The sequence below is a fragment of the Lontra canadensis genome, unplaced genomic scaffold (genome assembly GCF_010015895.1).
Source record: "Lontra canadensis isolate GAN:19392208 unplaced genomic scaffold, GSC_riverotter_1.0 scaffold11, whole genome shotgun sequence".
In the NCBI taxonomy this organism is placed as follows: Eukaryota; Metazoa; Chordata; class Mammalia; order Carnivora; family Mustelidae; genus Lontra; species Lontra canadensis.
The window spans coordinates 11,918,813-11,939,952 of record NW_022631005.1 but is presented as its reverse complement, the minus strand read 5'-3'; the positions used below and the strand labels follow the sequence as shown (position 1 = coordinate 11,939,952).

General features: G+C 34.5%; 1 protein-coding gene across 5 annotated transcripts in view; it reads left to right on the top strand.

Moving 5' to 3' along the window:
- Positions 1-21,140, top strand: part of MBD5 (methyl-CpG binding domain protein 5) — a 178,788-nt gene that overhangs the window by 60,092 nt on the left and 97,556 nt on the right. The window contains exon 1 of one of the 5 annotated variants that reach the window (XM_032856104.1): positions 16,608-16,718. The exons of the other annotated variants lie outside the window; for them this stretch is intronic. The gene's annotated coding sequence lies outside the window, so the exon portion shown is untranslated. Of the gene's footprint in view, positions 1-16,607; positions 16,719-21,140 lie in introns of those variants that run through there. 5 annotated transcript variants of the gene reach the window in all.

Below are 21,140 nucleotides of genomic sequence, written 5' to 3'. Positions count from 1 at the left end.
CTTAAATGCTTAAATTAAAAATGGAGGGAGGCTGAAATTTCATGACATAGGCTTCCAATTTAATGAGTTAGAAAATGAACAGCACGTTTGAAAAAAATTAAGAATAAGATAACAAAGAGCAGAAATTAATGAAACAAAAAATATACATTTAGCAGGTGGGATCAACAAAGCCTGAAATTGCTTTTTTTAAAAAGATCTATAAAATAGATAAACCTCTGGAAGTTTAATCAGTTAAAAATTAAGGAGAAAAATCAGAAGTAAACAATATTATGAGTAAAAATACTCTGCTTATAAACCAAGTAGATATTTAAAAGATAAGAGGATCCAGTGGACACTACATACCAATAAATTGTGAAAACTTAGGTGAAATGCACAAACTCCTAAGAATTATACCTTACCAGAAACAACTCAAGAAAAAATTGAATGCCAGCGTACTCCTGTAGCCATTAAAGAATTAAATATTTTTCTTTAAAAAAAAAAAAAAAAAAAAAAAAAAAAAAAAAAAAAAAAGGGCGCCTGGGTGGCTCAGTGGGTTAAGCCGCTGCCTTCGGCTCAGGTCATGATCTCAGGGTCCTGGGATCGAGTCCCGCATCGGGCTCTCTGCTCAACAGGGAGCCTGCTTCCCTTCCTCTCTCTCTGCCTGCCTCTCTGCCTACTTGTGATCTCTGTCTGTCAAATAAATAAATAAAATCTTTAAAAAAAAAAAAAAAAGAATTAAATATTTTGTCAAAGCCTTCTCATTAAAGCGCACACATACACACACACACACACACACACACACACATCTCACATGGTTACAACTGACCTTTTGCCTTTCAAATATCCTCTGATATTTCATATTTATGCATTTTAATGGAAAAGAGAAAAAGGAAAAATTATTCCCAAACTCAGTTATATGTGTCTTTATCAAAACCTTAATATTAAAACCAAACAAAAACAAGAGAAAGGAAAAGTACAATTAACTCTTATTTATGAATGTTAATATCAAATCCTACACAAAATTTAGCAAGCAGAATATAACAATGTTCCCCAAAAAAGAAAATATCATGATCAAGAAGGACATCAAAAGAATGCAAGTATGGTTTAACATTAATGGCAAAAGAGTGGGATATATGCATGTCATTTAGCATAGCAAATTAAAGGAGAAAAACATGGTCATCTCGATAGATTTTGTTTTAATTTAAATTGAAGTTAATTAACATATACTATAGTATTGTTTTCAGTAGAATTTAGTGATTCATCACTTACATATAACACCCTGTGTGTACCACAAGTGCCCTCCTTAATACCCATCACCCATTTATCCCATCCCCACCATGTCCCCCTCATCAACCCTCAGTTTGTTGTCTATTGCTAAGAGTCTTTTATGGTTTATCTCCCTCTCTGTTTTTAATCTTATTTTATTTTATTTTTCCTTCCCTTCCCCTATGTTCATCTGTTTTGTTTCTTAAATTCCACATATGAGTGAAATCAATACAATCATATTTGTCTTAATTAGTAAATGACTTATTTCATTTAGCATAATACACTTTAGTTCACCATGTTGTTGACAATGGCAAGATTTCATTCTTTTCGATGACAGTAATATTACATTGTGTGTGTGTGTGTGGGTGGGTGGGTGCACGCGTGTGCACACACACATGCACACAGGCAATACATCTTCCTTATCCATTCATCAGTCAGTGGATATTTGGGCTCTTTCCATAATTTGGCTGTTGTTGATAGTACTGCTATAAACATCAGGATCCATGTATCCCTTTGATTCAGCTTTCTTGTATCCTTTTGACAAATACCTAGTTGCATCGATAGATTTTTTTTTTTTTAATTTTAGTTAACTCATTCATGGAGGAAAAAAACCTCTTAGCAAAACTGGAAAGGAAGGGAAGATTCCCTAACTTGATAAAAGGTGTCTATCAAGAATATGCCGCAAATTTCATTTTTACCAATAAAATATTAGAGGCACTTTCTTTATTTTATTTTTTAGAGGCATTTTCTTTAAAGTTCAAACAAGACAATTTGACATTATAGTAGAGGTCAGAGTCCTCGCAACAAGAACAGAAAAGAAATATCAAGTATAACCATTGGGAAAGGAAGAAATTAAACTATATTCATTTGTAGATTACATCCTATCTAAATAGAAAACTCAAAATAATTTACAGGTAAACTCGTTATAGAAATATAATAAGAGTTTAGCAAGGAAACTGACTATAAAATCAATATACAATAATAAATTGCATTTCTAACATTTAAAAAGTTAGAAAAGATACTATTTACTGCATCCACAAAGACATAAAATACAAAGAAAGAAAAGTGTGCAAGATCTTTATGAAATAACTAGAAACTTTATTGAGGAACATTAAGTCTAAATGGAGAGTTGCACTAATATTTTTTATTAAATATAGACAAGATTTCAGTTTTTTTCCAAATTGGTTTATAGATCAATTTTATTCCAGTGAAAAATCCTAATAGGGATTTTGAGGAAGTCTACTTGGGTCTAAATTTTACATGAGAAAGCAAAGAGCCTAAAATAGCCAACAGACTCCTAAAGAATAAGGTAAATGAATTTGTTCTGTCAGATAACAAGGTTTGTCGTAAAGTGGAGAATTGAAGAAAGTGTGGTATTGGCAGAGGGGTAGACGACTTGACCAACAGAACAAAATATGTTGTTTTGAGATTGCTAAATATGTGATAAAACTTTGTTTTTCAAAAGCAAAGGAATAATGAATACAAAATTTAAAGTGCTTATGTTTTCTAGGGCAGTGAGTTTGAAATTAGAGGTTAGGTATGTGTTTGTGGGCATTTATTATTATACTTTATAACTCACATATATGACATATATGTTACATACATATTAGTTTTATAAGGCTGCTATACAAACTGCCACAGACTGCATGACTTAAGCAATAGATATTTATTTTCTCATAGTTCTGGAAGCTAAAGTCCAAGACTAGGTGTTGACAGGTCTGCTTCTTCCTGGAGTCTCTCTTTTTGGCTTACCTCAGATAGCTGTCTTCTTGCTATGTCCTCACATGGCCTTTTCTGTGCTGTCCTACTCCTAATGTTTCTTTCTACTCTCACAAGGACACTAGTCAATTGGACGAGGACCCCACCCTTATGACTTCATTTAAACTTAATTGCGTCCTAAAAGGCCCTACCTCCAATACTGTCACCATGGGGGAGGGGGGGAGGGGGGTGGTTAAGGACTTTGACAGAATTTTAGGGGCACTCAACTCAGTCCATGGCAGTAATTTTTAATTTAAATAGAACATGCACCCCACACTCTTATCCTTTTTGGTTTTCAGAAGTTCATCTTACTAACCTCTCTGGGAATTCCTTTTAGTGTTTCTCTAAGAAAAGCAAATAAAAGAGCCTGATTAGGATAGGAATGGTTATATCCCTTAACTGGCATATTCATAAATCACTCTGCATAAGTCTGTAAAGTCTATATTTCAGATCAGTAAATTGAAACTCCCAGGACTCTTTCATAAACCTTATAATGGATGAGACCAGAGAAGAAAATGTTTTGAAGTTTCTGAATATTTTACTTAATCTTAGATAGTCTCAAGGTATGTTTCAGGTTGTTTTTTATCTTCCATAAAGGGCTTAGAGAAATGTTGATTAATTTTTAGATAAGTTTCAGAGAACGATATTAAAGAATAGTACTTACTAGGTAAAAAAAAAAATCGTATCTAAAAATAGTTGTATCACATGAATTTATATTTTAGCACACTAACAAACAAAAATGTTCAGGTTTAGTTTTTAGCCCAGCTATATTTTTGACATAATCTTGCTTTGCTCAGACTGAATGACTCAATGATTTATTTCTATGTATTGAATTTTAGCAAATACCCAGATGATTTAATATAATTTATACTATTTAAATCTCTTTTTTCAGCCTGAAAGTGATTTTTGACTCTAGAATGCTTTTCTTTTGACATCATATATTTCATAAGTAATATACTTTGGGCGTTACCTAAAACAAAGAACGAGTTTCTTATCAGCAGGCAGCATTCCCATCTAATGTGTTCATCTGCCTGATTATAGTAAGCATGTAAGAAAGAATTAACGGAAGCTTCCAGATATTTTTCCAATAGTCATAGTTCTTCGATTAGTCTGTATCTTGTCAAAGCTTAATAGTCTGAAAGCTAATACATATTGATAAAGTTGTCAGATAAAAGCAAATATTTACAAATCATTGTTCTGAAAACAGTTAATATTCATTTGTCTTAAGTTTTGCATTTGTTTCTCAAGGAATATAAATCTGCAACATGTATTCTATACAATAATATTTCTGTTGACCTTTATATGTATTTTTTTCTGTTCTCTCAGACTTGAATTATTAAAAAACAAATGGAACATGTAATACTTCTTTCTGTAGCCTCCTTCAGTCTGCCATACTACATTATATAAATTTCTGTTTTGCTTTTTTTCTCACAAAGTAGAAATTACTTCATTTTTTCTGAATATAAAAATGGTGCTATTTATTGAAAATGTCTATTTTTCTAATAATGTAGACAAAGTTCATATTAGAATGGGCTTTCTGGAAGACATGATATTGCATTTCTTTATTGCTATAGCTATTTCTGTAATAAGAGCAGTGTAGACAATACACAGTAATACAGCATAAATCCAAATTCCAAGTCTTTGTTATGGGGTTTGATTGTTTTTTATTAACAAAATCAACTAGACAATTGCCAGATATGTTTTTCCTTTTTTTATATTATAGACCAGTGTTTTTTCAGTATACTGTAGCTAGACTTTCTATTCTATCAAAATTACCTGGTGGTGTTGTTAAAAATAGAGATGCCTAAATGCTGTGCTATAGCTTCTTAGTCAGGATACCATCAGTCTGGCCTGGGCATGTGCATTTTAACAAATGACAGTGGTAATTCTTAAGCACTCTACAGTTCAGGAACTAATGATGTTCACCATAGACTGAGTACTAAAAGAGCTTTGTTCCCTGCCTTTTCAGTTGTGTCTCATCCTCCAAATTACTACTTTTTGTTTATTGAGGTATAATTCACGTATAATGTTATATTAATTTCAGCTATTACCTTAATGACTGATATTTGTATATATTGTGAAATGATCACTACATTAATTCATGTGAACATTCATTACCATACATAGTCACAAAGTATTTTTTTTCCTTGAGATGAAGCCTTTTAAGGTCTCTCTTAGCAACTTTTAAATATGCAATTATGCTGTACATGATATCTCCATGACTTATTTGTTCTTTTATATGTACCTCTTCACCTATTTTGCCTTCTTCTCAATGCCTCTACTGGCAACCATCAGTCTGTTCTCTGTATATATAAGCTTGGTTTTTGTTTTGTTCTAATTCCACTTACAAGCAAAATCATAAGCATTTGTCTGTCTTTGTCTGACTGATTTCACTTACCATAATGCCTTCTAGGTCCATCCCTGTTGTGGAAAATGGCAAGATTTTTTTCTCTTTTATTCCTGAATAAGTAGTAATATGTGTGTGTGTGTGTGTGTGTGTAAATATATGTGTGTGTGTGTGTGTGTGTGTGTGTGCATGTACGGTACACACACGCACATACCCCCACTTACTTTATTCATTCATTCATCAATGGACTCAGGTAATTTCCATATCTTGGCCATTGTAAATATTATTGTACTGAACATGGGGGTACATATATCTTTCAAATTAATGTTTTATCTTTGTTTTCTTTGGATATGTACCGAGAAGTGGAAATGCTGGATCATATGCAGTTCTATTTTTAATTTTTTGATTAACATCCATACTGTTTTCCATAATGGCCGCCATAATTTATATTCCCACCAACAGTGCATGAGGGTTGTCTTTTCTCCACATCATCGTCAACACTTGTTATATCTTGTCTCTTAGCTAGCTATGTGAACAAGTATGAGGTGATATCTCATTGTGTTTTTAATTTGATCTCCCTGAAGATTAATAATATTGAGCGTCTTTCCAAATTACTCCTTAATAAGTATTATATCTATATTGTGGCTCTAAATAGAAAAATCAAACAACAGCTTAAAGCAAAAAGAACTAGCCTGAGCTCTGACTTGGTGCTAAATGGTCTGTCCTATAGTTCACCTGAGGAACTTCTCTTCATCCTTTACAGGATGGCTGCCTTGTGTTTGTCCGTGTCAGGCCAGGAATATATACAGCATTTGTAATATCTATCCCGCTCTTTCTTGTTACAATGAGTTTAGGAATTATTATCTCTTGATGTATTTAAAGAAATATTTTAATCTAGTATTCACTTATGGAATAATGTTTACAATGAAAGATTTACTTTCATTTCTACATTCAATGTAATTGCAAATTTGAAGCAGTTTAAAACTAAGTTTAAAAAAAAAAAATTCACTGCCAGGGCCCCTGGGCAGCTCAGTTGGTTGAGCATCTAATTCTCGGTTTGGGCTCAGGTGTTGGTATCAGAGTCGTGGGATCAAGCCTCCTGTTGGGCTCTGTGCTCAGTGGAGAGTCTGCTAGAGATTCTCTCGCCCTCTCCCTCTGTCCCTCCCCCTGCTCAGGCTCTCTCTCTCTCTCCCTCTCGCTCTCTCCCCTGAAAAACAAATAAATCTTTGAAAAAAAAAATTAAAGGGCTTTCAACCTCTCATATACCCTGTAATTCTCTACTAGGAGTTATGGTATATTTCTTTTAGTTTTGCATTACTGGAATGTCGTTAGTTCCAGAAACAGTATAAGCCGCAGACCTTTTGATATCCTTTCAGTTATATGGAGACCAAGCAGCATAAAGATAAAGGCCTTCTAACAAACTATTCAGTTCTCACTCTTGTGAGAGTTTATGGACAAAGGGGAAAAGAAGCTACTGCATGTTTTAGGGAACTGAGAAGTTTGACAATCCTGTGGGAAATATTCCTATCTAACTTTTAAATTTATGTTCACCTAATCTATATTCAGTAGGCTTCAAAATCTCCTCTTTAACCCCTCCAATACTAATGTAAAAAAATAAATCACTTCAAGTCAAAAGTCAGAATTGAGGAAAGCAAACTACATTAACCAGACTTTTCTGGTTAATTAAAATACTACTAATTAAAATAACAAAACAGAAAAGCAAAATGGTTTGTGATTGACATCTCTTTTTCCAAAGACATCTCTAGCCTTATGTCATCTTCACGGATTAGCAGGAAATAGATGGTGAAGCGATAATGGGAAAAATTGTACACCCCCCAAATCAAACTATTGCTAATTTCATTCATTCCTATGATTTATAAACCAGTACTTCTAAGTTATTCTAACTCAAGTTAACAAGGCATGCCAGAGTGGGGTGGCAGGAGGTCACTGGTAGCAGACATCTTCTTGTCCAGGACCCTGTTCTCTTCTCAACTTTTATCCTGGTTTGGGAAATCTGATCTTCTAACCTGAAGTTCACCAACTTTGGAAGGGAAGCCCAGCCTCCTCCCCAATAAACTGCAGACAGAGCAGATGTTCATGATGTTCACATTGAACCCTAACACACCAAAGGGATTAGTAGCAATGACACAGGACAGTGGCAAGGAAGGGAAGTTGACAGATTAGGAGTAATAAGAGGAGTTGTTGAAAATCATTGAGAATATATTATAATTCTGAATTGGAAGGAAAAGGTCATGCTTATAACTTTAAGGTGGAAATTCAGGCAGTATTATCATTACTGTCTAATATATTACTTACACATTTTACTGCTTTATCTTACAAATCCGATTTAAGATTTTGCAAATAGAGAATACATTTTTGCATCAACAAACATATGAGGTCCTATCCTTATTTTGTGCCCTACTAAGGTCACCATGTGGCTAGATTGTTTTTTGCAGTATTATTTTTATCTTATATTAGGATCAGAGTTATATTCGTTTTTATAAATAACGGGTACCTTTTGCTCTTTTCATATTTTCTGAAACAACTTACATGAAATAGGAATTATATACATCTTAAGAATTTGGTAGAACCTACCAGCATAACCTGGTCTTGGGGTCTCTTAAGAGAAGTGGTCTTTGGGGCACATGGCTGGCTGTCAGTAGAGCCAGTGACTTTTCATCTCAGGGTCATGATATTTTATCTCTACCCACGTTGGGAGTCATGTTTACTTAATAAAACATAAATAAATAAAAAACTTAAAAAAGAGAAGTGGTCTTTGACTACCATTTCAATTTCTTTTATATATATATATTTTATTTATTTATTTGATGGGAGAGAAAGAGAGCATAAGCAGGGGGAGCAGGAGAGGGAGAAGCAGTCTGCAGGGCTCAATCCCAGGACACTGAGCTGAAGGCAGATGCTTAACCAACTGAGCCATCCACATGCCCCTTCAATTTCTTTATTACTTATTTGAGATCTTTATTTCTTTTTGTAATAATTATGATGTTTCACATTTTCCTGGGAATTTATTCATTTCATCTCTATTCTCAAATATGTCTTATTTTATTTTATTTTATTTTATTAATTTCAGTATATTTAACATACAGTGTTATATTAGTTTCAGGCTTATAATAAAGAGGTTCAGCAATTTTATACATTACTCAGTGTTCTTCACAAGTACACTCCTTAATAGCCATCACCTATTTTACCCATCCTCCACCCACCTCCCCTCTGGCAACCACCAGTTTGTTCTCCATAGGTAGGAGTCTGTTTCTTGCTTTGTTTCCCTCCCTGTTTATTATTTGTTTGTTTGTTGTTTTTTGCTCATTTGCTTTGTTTCTTAAATTCTACAGATGAGGGAAATCATGATACTGTGTTTCTTTGACTACCTTATTATACTTAGCATTATGCTCTCTAGCTCCATCCATATCATTGCAAATGGTAAGATTTCATTCTTTTTTATAGCTGAATAATATTTCACTTGATGTATATCTATATAACACAGCTTCTTTATCCATTCATCTATCAACGGACATTTGGTTGCCTCCATAATTTGGCTATTTTACAATAAACATAGAGGTGCATGTATCCTTTGAATTTGTGTTTTTGTATTTTGGGGTTAGATACCTAGTAGTGTGACTACTGGACTGTACAATAGTTGTATTTTTAACTTTTTGAGGAACCTCTATGCTGTTTTCTACAGTGTTTGCATCAGTTTGCATTCCCACCAACAGCATAAGAGGGTTCCTTTGTCTCCACATATTCACCAACACTTGCTGTATCTTATGTGTTTGATTTTAGCCATACAACAAGTGTGAGGCAATATCTTCTTGTGATTTGGATTTGCATTTACCTGATGATGAATGCTGTTGAGCTTCTTTTTAGCTATCTGTTGGCCATCTGTATTTTTTCTTTGGAGGAATGTCTGTTCCTATCTTCAGCCCATGTTTCAATTGGATTATTTGGTTTTTGGATGTTGAGTTGTAGAAGTTCTTTATAGATTTCAAATACTAACCCTTTATCTGATACGTCATTTGCAAATATCTTCTCCCATTCCGTAGGTTGCCTTTTAACTTTGTTGATTATTTCCTTCATTGTAGTAATGAAAACATTATGGGACTGGCACAAAAATAGACACATAGATCACTAGAACAAATAGAAAACCCAGAAACAAACCTACAATTATATGGTCAGTTAATCTTCAACAAAGCTGGTAAGATTATCCAATGGGAAAAGGACAGTCTCTTCAACGAATGATGTTGGGAAAACTGGTTAGCTACATGCAAAAGAATGAAACTGGACCACTTTCTTACATTATATAGAAAAATAACTTCAAAATGGATTAAAGACCTAAATATGAGTCTTTGTGGTTCTTTTCCAACTCATTTAATTTTAATATTTTTCATTTTTTGAGAAATGTATTTGAGCTATGGACTTCTTCTGACTCCTGCCTTAACACATATTCTTACTTTCTTTCTTAAGATCACTGAGGATTGAATTTTCCCTTCTTGTTCAAGACAACCTTTTGCATTTTGACTCCTCCATGACTTTCCTTTAGTCCTTGTCTTAGGTTTGGAGTTTAGGATGTAAGGAGCAGAAACCCATTCATGTTAAGAGAAAAGAGGAGTTAATATAAGGACACTAACAAATCATAACTTGAAAAATATCATGGACATTCTCTTTTTCTCTGAATCTCCTTTAGAGAGTCATGACCTCTCAGGGAGACTCTGCCTCTCTCCACACATCTCTGTCCTCTTCTGTTTCTCTTATAGCTAGACCTTATAGATGCTTCCTTTACCCATTCATGGCTTTTATTTTTTCTAACTTTAGCTTTAAGATGGCTCATTACTGCTACACTATCCTTTGTTTTTTGGGGTTTGGGTTTTTTTGTTTGTTTGTTTGTTTTTTAGTATAGTTGACACGTTACTTTAACTTCAGGTGTATAGCTTCATGATTTGATGCATTTATATATTAGGCTATACTCTCCACAAGTGTAGCTATCATCTTGGTTGTTACATTGCTATTATAATATCATCGACAATGATTCTATGCTGTGCCTTTTAGCCTTGTGACTTATTCTTCCACATCTGAAGGGCTGTATCTCCCTCTCCCCTTCACCCATTTTACCCAACCACCTTCCCTCTGGCAACCATCAGTTTTTTTCTCTGTATTTATAGGTCTAATTCTGCTTTTTGTTAGACTATTAATTTTTTTAGATTCCACTTACGAATGGAATCAGATGGTATTTGTCTTTCTCTGTCTGACTTATTTTACTTAGCTTAATACCCTCTAGGTTCATCCATGTCTCAAATGGCACAATCTTACCCTTTTTATGGCTGTGTAATACTACTCTGTGTGTGTGCATGTGTGTGCATCACATTTTCCTTTTCTGTTCATCTACTGATAGACACTTAGGTTGCTTTCATATCTTGGCTATTGTAAATAATGCTGCAGTAAACATATGGGTGCATATAACTTTTCAAATTAGTGTTTTCATTTTCTTTGGATAAATACCCAATAGTGAAATTTTTGGATCATATGATATTTCTTTTTTTTTTTTAAGATTTTATTTATTAATTTGACAGAGAGAGAGAGAGATCATAGGTAGACAGAGGGGCAGGCAGAGAGAGAGGGGGAAGCAGGCTCCCCACCAAGCACAGAGCCTGATGTGGGGCTCAATCCCAGGATCCTGAGATTACGACCCAAGCCGAAGGCAGAGGCTCAATCCACTGAGCCACCCAGGTGCCCCAATCAGATGGTATTTCTATTTTTAATGTTTTGAGAAAAGTCCATGCCATTTGACACATTGGCTATATCAACTTACATCCCCATCAACAGTGCACAAAAGGTTCTTTTTAAACCACATTGAGATACCACCTTACACCAGTTAGAATGGCCAAAATTAGCAAGACAGGAAACAACATGTGTCGGAGAGGATGTGGAGAAAGGGGAACCCTCTTACACTGTTGGTGGGAATGCAAGTTGGTGCAGCCACTTTGGAGAACACTGGGGAGATTCCTCAAGAAACTAAACATAGAGCTTCCCTATGACCCTGCAATTGCACTACTGGGTATTTACACCAAAGATACAGATGTAGTGAAAAGAAGGGCCATCTGTACCCCAATGTTTATAGCAGCAATGGCCATGGTCGCCAAACTGTGGAAAGAACCAAGATGCCCTTCAACAGACGAATGGATAAGGAAGATATGGTCCATATACACTATGGAGTATTAGGCCTCCATCAGAAAGGATGAATACCCAACTTTTGTAGCAACATGGACAGGACTGGAAGAGATTATGCTGAGTGAAATAAGTGAAGCAGAGAAAGTCAATTATCATATGGTTTCACTTATTTGTGGAGCATAACAAATAGCATGGAGGACAAGGGGAGTTAGGAAAAGGGAGTTGAGGGAAATTGGAAGGGGAGGTGAACCATGAGAGACTATGGACTCTGAAAAACAGTCTGAGGGTTTTGAAGGGGCGGGAGGTGGGAGGTTGGGGGATCCAGGTAGTGGGTATTGGAGAGGGCACAGATTGCATGGAGCACTGGGTGTGGTGCAAAAATAATGAATACTGTTACACTGAAAAAATTAAAAATTTTTTTAAAAAAGGTTCTTTTTTCTTCACATCCTCACCAAGATTTGTTATTTCTTGTCCTTTTGATTTTAGCCATTCTAACAGGTGTAAGGTGGTATCTCATTGTGGTTTTGATTTGCATTTCTCTGGTGATTAGTATTTGACCATCTTTTCATGTGTCTATTAGCTATCTATATATCTTCTTAGGAAATATGTCTATTGAGGTCCTCTGACCATTTTTAAATTAGATTTTTTGGGGTGGGTTTTTTTGTTCTTGTTGCTGTTGAGTACAGTATCCTTTCTTTTTATATCACCACCCTTACGTCTGACTTTATACTGCTAATCAGCTAATTATTTACATATTTCTTAGTTCATACTCCTATCAAAGAGACTCGAATTGGCTCAACTCATCTTTTTACAATGGATGACTAACTAATGTACCTACCAGCAGTCACTCACCTGTACTGAGAGGTGAGAAACTATACCATATTACCTGTGTTATGATGGGCAGGGACTGTGGGCAGGACATTTTCCCTCAGGGATGCATTGGTAGGACTGGCTCCAGGCATCTCTAATAGTCCTCTCATTCTAATATATTCAGTTTTACCCCAGTTCGTTCTCCTCATACTTTAATTTTATTTGCTTTGTTAATCTAAAAAAAAAAATCCTTTTAATCCTGTTTTAATCTAGCTATCATCAACTCATTCTCCCTTTCACCTCATCCATTGAACTCAAAAGGTTATTATTTGCTATATTCGCATTCTTATCTCTCATTAACTTCTCATCCCTTTGAAATTGGGCTTCCTTTCTTATTATATTCCTGGAACTACTCTAAACCATGGGCACCAGTTATGTTCTAATCGTCATATCTAGTGGAAATTTTCAGTCTATATTTCACTGCCTTTTCTTCAACATTTGACATTTGTGGCAATTTTCTTCTATAAATATTCTGCTTTCTTGGTTTCTGTGAATCTACTCTTCCTTGGTGTTGCTTATAACCTTTTGACTTTACTTGCTCTTTTTCTTTTTGTGGGCTTTTTCTATGCCCCTTACTTAAAATGTTGATATTCCCCTGATTTCATACATAACTATTACTTTATCTACTCTGTGTTCTCTTCACTTTTATGGTTTCAACTATCACATATTAACTGCTGATTCCAAAACTCCTATTTCTAATCTAGACTTCCCTTAGAATGTCAGATTCGTGTATCTACAGATGATCTTTGACACCTCAGAGTCAATACATTTCAAAGTCAACATACCTTAAATTTAATTTATCATCCCCACTCCCAAATTTGTTCTCTTGTATTTTTTTAAATTCATCGTTGATATAGCCATTTACCATTCAGGCAAACTAGAAGTGTGAAAGTCTTCATAGTGCAGGGTTGGAAACCACATGACACACATGCTGCTATTCCTCCATTCCATGCTTATTAGGACTCATGAGCACACATGCTAACACTGCTTCATCCCATTCTCATAATGGGCATATGCCTTTCATGCTTATGTGTCCTAATGAGGTTGGATGATATCACAGAATCCTTTTCTACATGGCGTTTCAGGCAACAACTATCAATCAAGTAGGGATTGGTATATGCTTATTCCCTACCCTGTTCTTTGTGCTATCACCTTTGTGCAAGACTACTTCAAGAGATTTCTTGTCCTCTGTCTTCTGATTGGGTTTTCTCAATCACAGAAGATTAGAAAGTGGGACAAGAGTGATTTAGGGATATTTATTCTTACAGGGGTTGCCACAGGTTGGCTGCATTTCTTTAGTGAAAGACACAACTATCAACGACCTCTTCAATTCCAGAAACTGGTCATTTCTGACTTAGAAGTGATAATAGGTCTCCTATTGCTAGCCCTGAGATCATACACTATCCCTTGTCAGTTCCCCTAAATCTTTCCCAGATCTTTGTAGGTAGAGTTTTCCACAGATTACCCAATTTGAGTATACTGTTTTATTTTCTGTCAGGCCCTGACTGATAAAGCATGTGAATTAAAACATGTTTGCCATCCCTTTCCTACATTCTTTAACAGCATTATCAGACACCATACATCCATATATTTACTAAGACTTGCTTATTTCAGATCCCAAGTATTACCCAATTGTATCCCTTCTCTCTAGTGTCAATCTCGGAATTCTAGTTCAGGCCCTTGGTGTTTCTTTGTGAAATAATGCATGAAATGGAAAAGGATTTATATTAAAGCAAACTATTTAGCATAGACTGCCAATCCTGGCAAGCTGATTACATAGCCTTCTTGAATATATTTGTCTTTATTATTCTCTAGTTAATTCATGGATGTCTATCCTGTGGCCCCTATTCTTCTGTATTCTAATCCTTATATTTTAAAAGATTGATTTTATGAAATCCTAATATATAAAATAAAGGTAGAACCAGTTCTAGTTAAAGTAAGGCTAGCACTTAAGACACAACAGGAATATGACTTCACAATCTACCAATGATTAATAAGGATTTGTCTTTTCCTAATATTTTCTCTAGCTCATTGTTTTCATAGGTCTTGTTTCACAAAGATTTACTTATTACCCTTTTTTCTATGAATTAAAGAAGTTTAATGATTAAAATATGAAAATGCTTCCAGTTTATCAGAAGAATTTCACATTCTGATTTAGGGTGACTATTACTCTCTGGTGAGTATGATTCTGTTAATCCTCTAACCAACTGCATTGTACAGAAAGACTTGGTGAACTTGCAGTTAGCCAAAAAATTTCTTTTTTTTATATCATATACTAAAAATTATATCTCCTCTATCTTCCAAATTACTCTTATTTTTTAAGGATTTTTTTTCAAAATTCCTTTAAGAATATTTGGATCCTAATTCTATTTTATAGTCATCAACCATTCTTCCAATTCATTTTATCTTCATCCTAGTTAATGGGAAATGTTTACCTGGTAGGACTGCAGAGAAAGCCTTTTGATCTGCCAATAGAGAATTCTAATGGGATATTGAATCTAGAGATTGAGTCATAAACCTATAAATAGTCAATTTAGTGAATAAGGAATATATACAACTTACAAAATATCATCTAGCTCTTATTTCACCAACTGGTCCACAAGATTTCTACTGATTTTGCCAAATACCCTCTTGAAATCAAAGTTACTAGGTCCAGAGTAGAGCATTTTTTTTAAATCTCTGCAACGCACGCAGTCCTTTCAGATTAAGGTTAGTCTGACATAATTTGATTAAAGTTAGTCTGACATAATTTGTTCCTGGTGAAGTCAAACTAGCTCTTAGTCATTACTGTCTTCTTTCCTAAGCACATGTAAACCTATCTGTTCATTAATTCCTTCTAAAAATCTTACAAAGCTAAAAAGCATGATTTAAAGCCTGACTTGTTTATAATTTGAGATCTCCACATTATTTTCCTTTTTTAAAAAAACTAGAAACTGTTTCATTATCTAGTCTTCTAGCATCTCTTCTAGTCTCTGTAGTTCTTCAAAATTACCATCAATCCAGTCATTTCAACTCCAGGTTTCTCTCATTCTTTTTTTTTTTTTTTTCCCAGACAGTTATGTAGGTCAAGATACAAATAAAGGCTCTGTCTAAGTAGGTAAGAGATCTGTTATTACTTTTTCACCTGTCCAAGCTTTTGATTTATTCTTTAAATTTTTTTTTATTTTGCAATAATTTTAGACTTGTAGAAGAGTTGCAAACATAGTACAGAGCATTTCCATATAGCCTTTACCTACCCTCCCCTAATGTTAACACCCTGCATAGTCATCAGCCAATTATCAAAACTAAGAAATTAATATTGTTACAATATTATTAACCAAATCATAGACTTTATTCTGATTTTATTCTGACTTTTATTCTGACTTTATTCTGATTTTTACATTAATGTACTTTTTCCCCCCAAGATGAAGTCCAGGATCCCACATTATATTTAGTTTTCATGTCTTCTTAGTCTCCTCCATTCTGTAAGAGTTCCTTAGTATCTCCTTATCTTTTCATCACCTTGACACTTTGATTACTAGTCAGGCGTTCTGTTGAGGGTCCTTCAGTTGTGTTTATCTGATATTTTGTCCTGATTATTCAAATTAGGAACAAATATTGGAAGTGACATACCCTCCTCAGGACATTGTAGCAGGTGACACATGATATTGATATATATTATTATTGATGATGTTAACGTTGATCACTTGGTTTAGGATGTGTGTGTCAAGTTTCTCCACTGTGAAGTTGCTGTTTTCCCCCTTTGAAATTAATAAATATTTGCAAAGAGATCCTTTGATACCGTGCAGTTTTCTGCTTTCTTCTTAAACCTTCGCCTACTGTTTTAGAATTTATTGATGGATCATACCTGCCTCAACTACTAGTGTAGTTCTAATAGTAATTTTCTATCTCCCTTATTCTTTCTGCATTTATTGATTAGAATACTTCTGTAAAGAAGAGTTGTTGCCTCTTTGATTTATTTAATTTAATGGTTTTATTGAAATGTAGTTGACATAAAATAAACAACACATATATAAGGGGTACAATTTGATGTTTTAACAAAAATGAAACCATTACCACAATAAAGAAAATTAACATATCTATAATCACCAAAAGCTTCCTTATATTCATCAAATCTTTTTTTAAAAAGATTTATTTATTTTGAGAGAGAGAAAGAGAGTGCAAGCCTATGAATGGGGGAGGGGCAGAGGGAGAGGAGAAAGAATCTCAAACAGACTCCCCACTGAGTACAGAGCCAGGATTCTGGGCTTAAAATCATGAAATCAAGCTTAAGCAGAAATCAAGAGTCTGACACTTAATGGACAAAGCTGCCCACGTATCCCTCCTTATATTAATTTCTAATCCCTACCTCCCTTTTCTTGCTACTCTCCTTGATGTCCCCAGGTAACCACTGAATTGCTGCACTGTAAATTTGTTTTCTAGAACTGTATATAAATGCAATAATACAGTATACATTCTCTTTTCATTTCGCCTTTTTCACTGAAGATAATTATTTTGAGATTTATTCTTGCTGTTTCATAAGTCAGTATTTTTTTTCTGAGTTACATTCTGTTTCTTCATATATCAAAATTAGTTTATCTATCCACCTATGATGGATATTTGGGTTCTTTTTAGTTTTGGCTATCACAAGTGCACCTTCTAGCATTCTTGTATTAGTTTTAACAGAATTTATTTTTGTCCATAGTTTTATTTTCTACCTATTATGTGATTATATTTAAGTTGTGATTTTTTTTTTAAAGATTTTATTTATTTATTTGACAGAGAGAGATCACAAGTAGGCAGAGAGGCAGGCAAAGAGAGAGGAAGGGAAGCAGGCTCCCTGCCGAGCAGAGAGCCCGATGCGGGGCTCGATCCCAGGACCCTAAGATCATGACCTGAGCCGAAGGCAGCGGCTTAACCCACTGAGCCACCCAGGCGCCCCAGTTGTGATTTTTATAGACAGCGTACATTTGGGCTTTGCTTTTTAATTTATTATTTATTTGTTTGTTTAATTAACATACACAGTATTTTATTGCATTTTATTTTATTGGGACATTTATTGCAATCTGTTTCTTACTTTTTGAAGTATAGTTGACACACAATGTTACATTAGTCTTGGGGGGGTACAACATAGTTATTAACAACCCTGTACCTAATGATTTGCTAACCACAAATGTAGCTATTACGGTACCATTGACTATATTCTTTATGCTGTACCTTTAATCGTACTGACTTATTCATTCCATAACTAAAAGCCTGTACCTCCCACTCCCCTTCACCCCATCTGCCCACACTTCTCCCCTCTGGTAACCACCAGTTTGTTCTCTGTATTTATGCTTTTATTGTCTGTTTATTTGTGTATTTTTTAGATTCACCATGTAAGTGAAATCATATGGTATTTGTCTTTCTCTGACTTACTTCACTTAGCATAATACCCTCTAGGTCCATCTGTGTTGCAGATGGCAAGATCTCATTTCTTTTTATGGCTGAGAGATATTCCATTGTGTATACATATCTATGTATTCCATATGTTCCATATTTCACACACACACACACACACACACACACAGGTACCCCTCCCCATTGTATATTCTTGCCTCATTTGTTGTAGATTAATTAACTGCATAAACATGAGTTTATGGGGCACCTGGATGGCTCAGTTGGTTAAGTGCATAACTCTTGGTTTTGGCTAGGTTCATGATTTCTTGGATTGTAAGACTGAGCCCAAGTTGGGCTCCACACTCAATGGGGAGTCTCTTGAACATTCTCTCCCTCTGCCCACTCTCTTTCCTTCTTAGATAAGCAAAAAAATCCTTAAAACAACAACAAAAAAATAATTTATTTCTGGTCTCTATTTTGTTCCATAATCTATGTATCTGGTTTTTTTGCCAGTACCATACTGTTTCAGATATTATAGCTTTATGGTATATCTTGAAATCTGGGATTGTGATACCTCTGGTTTTGTTCTTTTTCAAGATTGCTTTGGTTATTCAAGGTCTTTTTTTATTCCATACAAATTTAGTATTATTTGTTCTAGTTCTGTGAAAAATGCTATTGGTATTTCGATTGGGATTGCATTGAATATGTAGATTGCTTTGAGTAGACTGAACATTTAAAAAAAATTAATTCTTCCAACCCATGAACATGGACTATCTTTCTATTTGTTTGTATCCTCTTCAACTTCATTAGTGCATGTTTTATAGTTTTCAGAGTATAGGTCTTTCACTTTCTTGGTAAAGTTTATTCCTAGGTATTTTGTTCTTTTTGTTGCAATTATAAATGGATTGTTTTTTCTTAATTTGTTTTTCTGCTACTATGTTATCAGTGTATAGAAATGCAACCAGTTTCTGTATGTTAATTTTGTATTCTTCAATTTTACTGGTTCATTTATTACTTCTAATAGTTTTTTGGTAGTGTCTTTAGGATTTTCTATGTATATTTAGAAATAGTCATAGTTTTACTTGTTTCTCATCAATTTGGATGCCTTTTTTTCCTTTTTCCCGTCTGATTGTAGACCTACAAACTGACAATCTCTGCCTTTTAATTTAGTGCTCAGTTTACATTTAATATGGTTATTGATATAGTTAGGTTTAAATCTATCATTCTGCTATTTGCCCCATTTTTCCCATTTTATGTTTGTCCTATCTGTTCTTTATTCTTTTTCCCCTCTCTTTCTGTCCTTTTTTGGATTAAGTACTTTTTATGATTTCATTTTTATCTCCTTTAATGGCTCTTTAGATACAACTCTCCATTTTGTTATTCATTGATTGTTTTGGGTTTGTAGTATATACATCTTTAACTTCTCAACATCTACCTTCAAGTGATATTATATCATTTCATTTGTAGTATTTGAACCTTATAATTAGTATACTTCCATTTCTCCTCTTTTGGCTTTTGTGGTATAGTCATTGTATATTTTACTTTTTCATGTGTTATAAACCTTATAGTACATTTAAAAAATTCAAATTGTCAATTATCTTTTTAAAATTTAAATATAAAAATATATTTATAAGATGTAAGAAACTGTATGTTTAGGGGCACCTGGGTGGCTCAGTCAGTTGAGCATCTGACTCCTGATCTTAGCTCATGTCTTGACCTCAGGGTTGTGAGTTCAAGCCCCACCTTGGGCTCTGCCCCAGGTGTGGAGCTCACTTAAAGTAAAAAAGAGAGGGAGAGAAATTTATGTTTTGTCATATAATTAGTATTTCTGAAGCTCTTTATTACTTTGTCTCAGATCCTTATTTCAATCTGGCATTATTTTGCGTCTTCCTGAAAGGTCTTCTTTACTGTACTTGTGCTAGTGGTCTGCCAGTGATAAATTCTTTCAGCTTTTGTATATCTGAAATTCTTTATATTATCTTCATTTTTAAAAGATATTTTTGCTGTAGACAGAATTCTAGGTTGACAGGTTTGAGGAGATTTTTTAGTATTTTAAAGATGAGAGTCCATAGTCTTCTCACATGCATTGTTTTCATTGAAGAATCTACATTCATCCTTCTCTTTGTTCTTATGTACATAATATTCCCCCCCCCCGGATGTTTTTAAGACTTCTTTATCTCTGATTTTGAACAGTTTGTTTATGATGTACCTTACTGTCATTTTCTTTATGCTTTTTGTGCTTGGGATTTGTTTTGCTTCTTAAATCTCTGAGTTTATAGTTTGTTTTTTTTAATCAAAATTATTTCTCCAAATGTTTTTTGTCCCCCACTCTCTTCCCTCCTTTAGGGATTCCACTTGCATATATAGTAGGCCATGTGAATTGCCCCACGTATCACTGATACTCTCTTTTTTCCAGATTTTTCTTTTTGTTTGATTTTTGATAGTTTTTATTATTAGTCTTCAAGTTTACTAATGTGCAATGTCTAACTTGCTGTTAATACCATCTGATGTATTTTTTATCTCATAAATTATCATTTTCATCTCTGGAAATTCAGTTCGGGTCTTCTTTTTTTAAAGATTTTTTATGTATTTATTTGATAGAAAAAGAGTGCACGTGAGATTGGAGAGGTTAGAGGGAGAGCAGCCTCCCCACTGAGCAGGGAGCCCAATGTGGGACTTGATTCAGAGACTGCAGGATCATGACCTGAGCCAAAGACAGTTGCTTAACCAACTGAGCCACCCAGGTGTGCCCAGGTCCTTTTTTTTTTTTAATGTCTTGCATATCTCTTTATATTTTTGAACATATGAATATACTTATAACTGTGTTAATGTTCTTATCCGTTAATTCTAAAATCTGTCAATCTGGATCAGTTTAATTGATATTTTTAATTGAAATTTTTATTATTTGTAGATGCAATTGTGAGGAGTCATACAGAGAAATCCACTGTGCCTTTTGTCCCCTTTTCCCTGATGGTAACGCCTAGTAAAACTAGTAAAATAGGGACACCTGGTGACTCAGTCATTAAGCGTCTGCCTTTGGCTCAGGTCATGATCCCAGGGTCCTGGGATCAAGCCCCGCATTGGGCTCCCTGCTTGGCAGGAAGCCTGCTTCTCCCTTTCCCACTCCCTTTGCTTGTGTCCCTCTCTCACTGTGTGTGTGTCTCTCTCTGTCAAATAAATAAATAAATAAAATCTTTTTTTAAAAAAAACTAAAAAATAAAATAACATAGCCAGAATGTGTTGATACAAAGCACTGATCTTGTTCAGCTGTCCCCAGTTATACTTGTATTCATTTGTGTGCCTGTGTGTTTTTAGATCTGTATAATTCTATCCCATGTTTAAGTTCTTTCATCCACTACCACAGTCAAGGCACCTTTCC